At 44.8% G+C, this 5000-nt stretch overlaps 1 protein-coding gene across 2 annotated transcripts in view; it reads left to right on the top strand.

Annotated features, from left to right (window-relative positions):
- The window catches only part of LOC143027230 (uncharacterized), a 494887-nt gene that overhangs the window by 120195 nt on the left and 369692 nt on the right, over positions 1–5000 (top strand). The window contains exon 1 of one of the 2 annotated variants that reach the window (XM_076188448.1): positions 4180–5000. This exon is cut by the window's right edge and continues 188 nt beyond it. The exons of the other annotated variant lie outside the window; for it this stretch is intronic. The gene's annotated coding sequence lies outside the window, so the exon portion shown is untranslated. Of the gene's footprint in view, positions 1–4179 lie in introns of those variants that run through there. 2 annotated transcript variants of the gene reach the window in all.

Here is a 5000-nt window from a genome sequence, read left to right as displayed (position 1 = left end):
TGTATTTACCTAGTTGTATTTTACGGGAAGGGGAGCTATGCTCGCGATGTCCCGTCTTCATATCTCGTTTTATGTAGACTGTTGTTAAATTCATGAATTGTTTTTGCACACACCACTTTTTCGTTCCAGGTGTGTGTGTGTGTGTGTATTCACTTGGTCTTTGGATCACGTGTTGGACTCGTCATCGATAGCTATTTCCCTCCTGGAAGAGAGCTCAGAGCTCGTAACTCCGATCTATGGGTAATGCTATGACCTTGCACACACACACACACACCCAACTCCCCGCCCACGAGAGTTGGAGTAACACCCCTCAGCGCTGCGATACTGATATTATTTCAGCCCCGGGCGAGAGTCGAACCCGTGTGTGTGTGTGTGTGTGTGTGTGTGTGTGTGTGTGTGTGTGTGTGTGTGTGTGTGTGTGTGTGTGTGTGTGTGTGTGTGTGTGTGTGTGTGTGTGTGTGTGTGTGTGTGTGTGTGTGTGTGTGTGTGTGTGTGTGTGTGTGTGTGTGTGTGTGAGTGTGTGAGAGAGAGAGAGAGAGAATCAGAAATTATATGTTTAGTTCTTGTAATATTCACCTTCAGTCAGCCACCATTATCACTATACATTTAGAATGATGAGGTGTACAGTAATTGATCCTGGAGGTGAGTTGAAAGGGTGACGTTGAATGAAGTGGGTAGTTTTAAGTATTTGGAGCCATATGTGATAGTGAATGGAGGAATGAAAGGTGGAACTGAGTTATAAAGTAAAAGAGCCATAGGTATAGTTAAATAATAAACAAACAGGTAAATAGTAAATAATAATAAATGACATATAACTAATAATGAGAATCAAGCAAATGATAATAAACAAACGGACAAATGATAACAAAAATAAATAATATAAAATAAATGATAGTCATTGCAGCATCTTACTTAGGTTATCTAAATGATTCTTAAAGCTTCGAACTGAACTACATTGTACTGCCTCTGCAGGAAGTTTATTCCGTTCATTAACTACAAGGTTGGCAAAGTTGTTTCTACCCACTTCCAAATTAAATCTATTTCCGGACAGTTTGAGACCATTGTTTCTTGTCTGATTCTCATTCAGTGTGAATTTTTTGTTACTTTTGATGTTGTCAATTCCCTTTAAAATCTTAAAGACCTGTATCAAGTCACCTTTGAGTCTACGCTTTTTTAGGGAAAGCAGATTCATATATTTTAGTCGATTTTCGTATGACATATTTTGAATCAGTTTTGTGGCTTGCCGTTGTACTTTTTCCAATCTGTCTATGTCTTTAATGAGATTCTGTGACCATACGGAAACGAAACAGCATATTCCAAATGTGGACGAACTAACGATTTATATAGCTTGTTAATGGGTGATGGACTTTTGAAGTCAAAAGATCGCGCAATCAGTCCTAGAATCTTATTTGCTTTTTCAGAGGCTGAAATACTCGTACACTGCTTGTATGATTTGAGATCGTTACTGATAATTACGCCAAGATCCTTTTCACTATCCACTTTTGTTAACGAATTTCCAAATAACTTGTAATCGTACTTACTGTTATTTTTACTTATGTGCATTACTTTGCATTTACTTGATTTAGCCACAAAGAACGAGGCTGATAATTTTAACCGAACCTACCAAAGCGTTTACCCAAATACAATGCTAAGTATGTAGTTAGTAGGCTATCAGTCGCATCGAGCAAAACGTACCTAGCGACCTGGACCGCCTTCGTGCATTTCCCGTGTCCGTTTGTCCCTAGGGCTGCATGCTACAGCTCCTGCCAGTTCACTTCATCATAAACCAAAAGGTCATGAGCTGGTTTGTTTTCCTTGCACCATATAATCATCAGTGGCACATTGAGGGCCATCAGCTGCCTGCCAACGGGCCCTTTGACATGATGACATACTTTTCGGATTTTCTTCAAGGGATCAGCACCATGCGGTTTCATTCAGGCGATGGGGTGACACTCACCCCTCCGGCACGATGACGAAAGACCACCTTAGCTTCTGTCCTTGACGTCAGGCGATGTCATTCAGCTGAGGCGGTAGCGTCGTAGGGACAGCACGCTGACGCCTATCAGAACTTGTTACGGAAACAGGACGGCTTTGTTCACCTAATGATCGTCGGGAATCTCGAGTCTCCATAGACCGGGGGGTCCAGCCCTTAGGTGAATATAATCTCCGGTCATTGGGGAGAGAAAAATCTCTGCTCTGCGTCACGGCAAGATGCTGAAGGGGATTCATGGCAGACGTGTCTGCCACCACTAGCTTGAGGCCACGAGTAAATGTTTGCTGCCTTTTGTGTCGAGCTCTTCTCGGGTGTTGAGGATAATGGAGTCTGGAAATGTCTAAGAGGTGAGCATGTAGATGAACCCTTTCATTGTCGAAAGCGTTGCCTCACTCACACGCCGGAGCCAGCCAGTCCCCTTCGCGGTCTCTCCGAGCAGCAAGCTTCCATGCAGCCACCCACCCACCCTCCCCTCCCACACGTTCCAAACGACTCTCGACAGGTTCGATCCACTTGCCCCCTTCGTCTTTTCCATCGAGGGTTGTTGTCTCTTGTGGAGACAGGAGGAACCCTGTGAGAAGCGACTTGTTAAGGTTTATCGGTTCCAAGATTGAGTATGTACAGTACGGATTACCAAAGAGAAAGGAGAGAATCGTAGGACACAAGCTAGATGCATCTCGAGGACGCTTTTTCTAGCTAGATATTTTATTTCCCATTTTCTTTTTCTTTTTTTATTCATAAAATTATCAAGAACGTTTCCTGACTCGTAGTTTTCAGAAAATGAATAATAGTCTTCTTTATCTTCTTGGTTGTCTTTCTTCTACTATAAAGGATACTTTCGCAATGTAGAAAATTCTAAATTGTATTGTAGACCTGCACATTGTGACGCATAACATCTATACCGTAAGTTTTGCACAATACGCAGCTGAGCTTAGGGTTTAGGTGCAAATGTGTACATAAACGTTTTTCTATTTAATAAAAATTTCAATCTAGTATCACAGAGCGTGGTGTTTTCAATGTGTTCTATTAGCGGTATCGTTGGAAACGACGAAAAGTGAATTTGTGGTGGTCATGCCAAGTTTTCAGCATCGAAGTTAGATGTTGGTTATTGCTTATTAGCTTCTCATTGCAGCCTTCGGGAAAAAAATCTTACCGTAGGCTAACCTGATTTAAATATGATAAGGGTGGAATTAAAGGTTGAAAGTTCGAGATTTGCTCGGTTCATGTCCCTCACGTGTGGAAATGTCTGTGGGTGCCGATATCCTCTTATAGTTCCCTCTGAGGGATGAAGTTATCTATTTTTTCACACAATGGGTGGCAGTCATTCTACAAGTAGATACAAGTACTTTGGAAATAGTCTTTCCACGAATAGGTACGTGGGAATCAACGTATACATTGGTTCACGGAGAAGTGCGCATCTTTCAGTCAAAAAAATTCCCGCAACCGGCCCACTAACACCTCGTAGCCGTTCCGTGGCGACCTCACCAGTTGCTCAGCTTCGCCACCATCATCAACGTCCCTCTCTCCCCCCTCCCTCCCCTTCCACCTCCCAAATCCGATATCATGCTCAGTCTATTCGCCCTCTGATTCGTATCACCTTTACCTCATCCTCACCAATTCAATCCCATTCTGACAACGGGTACCCGTATGCCCACTCAGTACCCCCATCATCACCCGAACAAGTTCCTTTTGATCGTGTGACACCACCCTTGTCTCCTGACACCATTGACCCCGGTGCACTGACAGCGGCACCCAATATACAAACACCACTATCACCGTCTTACTATTCAGACACCCCCGCCCCACTGGTACCTCCTCCGTCCCGTCGTCCACGATGGGTCTCGGAGCGAGCGCAGTGTGGCCATATTGATTTTGCCAGGACGGTTTCAAGGTTTCTGATCATTCTTGTCTTTCTCACTGTTATTGTGCCATGGCCTGTCCGCATATGACGGGCCCAGTCGCATACTTCGTGGCGCCGTGGTTTTACTCTGGAATATTTGATTTGGGTAATTCCTGGGAGACGAGGCTAGTGTGCAACTTGTAGTAGAACAGTGCTAGTCTAGGGAGGCAGCCGTCGCCACCGCCGCCGTCGCCGTCTCCACCAGTAATGCAGCAGTCGCGGTGCGAGCCGCAGCCCGGCCGGACCCACCAGCCGCTGAGCCTTCCGTCGCCCTCCATCTGCTCCTCCTCACTCGCAGAGGGGCTCCTCATCCTCCACGAACGGGGTTGAATGGAACTGACCGCTCAAGAGTGAAGCGTAGTGAGTGCCTGTCAGCTTCGTGCGTAGTGATCTTGCTTTTCGGAGGTTTCTAGAGGCTAAGAAGGCGAACAAACTGGTGTGTAGAGTGGGCGTCAGTGCAAAGTGATGTCGGGATGGGCACGAGCACTTCCCCATCGCCGAATATGGCTCAGTGTTGACGTGCGAGGTGTCCGTGGAAATCAGCTGAGGGCTCGAGGTAACGAAGGAAAATGGTGATCACTATAATTACTACACACGTAAATACAGGTTTGAATACGTATGAAGTTGCTGAATGGTTGTCGTCGATTGGTCAAAGCATACAACTGAAGTACGATTAACTTTAAAGTAAAATATGAAAGCAAACTACGTTGTGTGAGACCGCAGTTTATCATTAGCTTCCTGCGGTAAGGAAGGAAAGGCGATTTGTAGGTGAGCGAAGTAATACGTAATAATGCATAACTGGACTCAGCCAAGTGCAAAGTTTGTACGCCAGCGCAGTTGTGTACATTGAGGATGTACACGAGTAGAAGAGGGCGGTCGTGGATGGAAACCTCTACACCGTTCTAGATCATTCGTCATGAAATCATTCCATCCAATTAGTGACCTTGGCACTTCTCACGACTAAGTTAGTCTTATGGTGGCAAGATGATACAAGCCAAATGACTTTCCCCAAGGCCACAATATGTCCGTAACAATCAGTGAATGAGATAGATAATTAGTAGATAATAAAACCTGAGAATTTGTTCCGGGTTGACAGGTAGCCACTGA

The sequence above is a fragment of the Oratosquilla oratoria genome, chromosome 7 (genome assembly GCF_046742065.1).
Source record: "Oratosquilla oratoria isolate Oo_2021 chromosome 7, ASM4674206v1, whole genome shotgun sequence".
Taxonomy (NCBI): domain Eukaryota; kingdom Metazoa; phylum Arthropoda; class Malacostraca; order Stomatopoda; family Squillidae; genus Oratosquilla; species Oratosquilla oratoria.
Note: the sequence above shows the minus strand (reverse complement) of the source record. Positions and strands in the feature narration are given on the sequence as shown.